The sequence below is a fragment of the Crocodylus porosus genome, unplaced genomic scaffold, assembly GCF_001723895.1.
Source record: "Crocodylus porosus isolate Cpor-Errol unplaced genomic scaffold, CroPor_comp1, whole genome shotgun sequence".
NCBI classification, from domain to species: Eukaryota; Metazoa; Chordata; order Crocodylia; family Crocodylidae; genus Crocodylus; species Crocodylus porosus.
In genome coordinates, this window is record NW_017728938.1 from 246,605 (window position 1) to 247,676 (window position 1,072).

Consider the following 1,072-nt stretch of genomic DNA (forward strand, 5'->3'; position numbering starts at 1 on the left):
CCCAAGTGCAGCCCCAGTCCAGCCCTCCCCTACAACCTGCTGAAAAGAACCTGGTACGATCCCCAGCCCCCAGAAGGCAGCCTGCTCTTGTCCCATGCACAGATCCAGGGGGCACGTGCCCCTCATGCTTCCTCTGGGAGTGCATGCAGTGGCTGGGAACTGCCCCCCACCTGCCCTGTGGCTGTAGACAAACCATTTACAGCTCCATCCCATGCCCTGTCTCTCCCCACCTGTTTAGTGCCTGTCCCTGTTCCAACCCCACTCCCTCCCTCACCATGGGGGCCTCAATCTGCCCCCACCATGCCCCTTCCCTCCCCCATACCCCTTCCCCACCACAGACTTAGCAGCTGGATGCTCCTCTCCAAGCTGCTGGGATGCACTCCTGGCTGTGCACATGCATACAGCGTTTATTGGCATTATTACTGGCCACATTAGCCAAAAAAGCAGATTGCTGATAATCTCAATTTTCCTTTTATTGGTGCCAATTTGATAAGGACCAATGTATCAGTGCATCTCTATTTGAAATATCATTTACTGCCTGGTTTCACATAATCTGTAGTATATAATTGTAAATGATTCTTAATTTTCTTCCTTGCCACGCCTACATGAGATGCTGAGTGCACAGTAGCCTGTGACTGCTGTGCAGTAGCAGTGCAGGGCAGGAAGTGTGACACTACTGCACAGTAATCATGAGCTACTATGCAGTCAGCATCATGAAATAGCTATTTTTTGGTGCAACTACTTTGCAGTCACTTAGTACTTGTTTATGTAGGGCAGGGGTGTGCAGGCAGCAGATTGTGGATCTTCCTGAGCTCTGAACCATGCTGTCACTGCTGCAAAATCTTAGTCCCAGCCCTTGAGCAACTCTCAACCCAGCCATGTGCCCTGCCAGCTCTGCTGGGGCTGGTCTCCCTGGAAACCCTGGCTCTGTGCTATTACAGCCCCACTGCTCTTGGCATCTCCATGGCAACTGCCCGCAGTGACATTTCATAGATTTCATAGACATCAGGGCTGGAAGGGACCTCGGGAGATCATCGAGTCCAGCCCCCTGCCCAAAGGGCAGGAAGTCAGC

At 52.4% G+C, this 1,072-nt stretch overlaps 2 protein-coding genes across 3 annotated transcripts in view; both read left to right on the top strand.

The window, feature by feature from the left end:
* Positions 1-1,072, top strand: part of LOC109318265 (stabilin-1-like) — a 449,042-nt gene that overhangs the window by 245,875 nt on the left and 202,095 nt on the right. The gene's annotated exons all lie outside the window — the stretch shown is intronic.
* The window catches only part of LOC109318266 (stabilin-1-like), a 56,556-nt gene that overhangs the window by 11,499 nt on the left and 43,985 nt on the right, over positions 1-1,072 (top strand). The gene's annotated exons all lie outside the window — the stretch shown is intronic.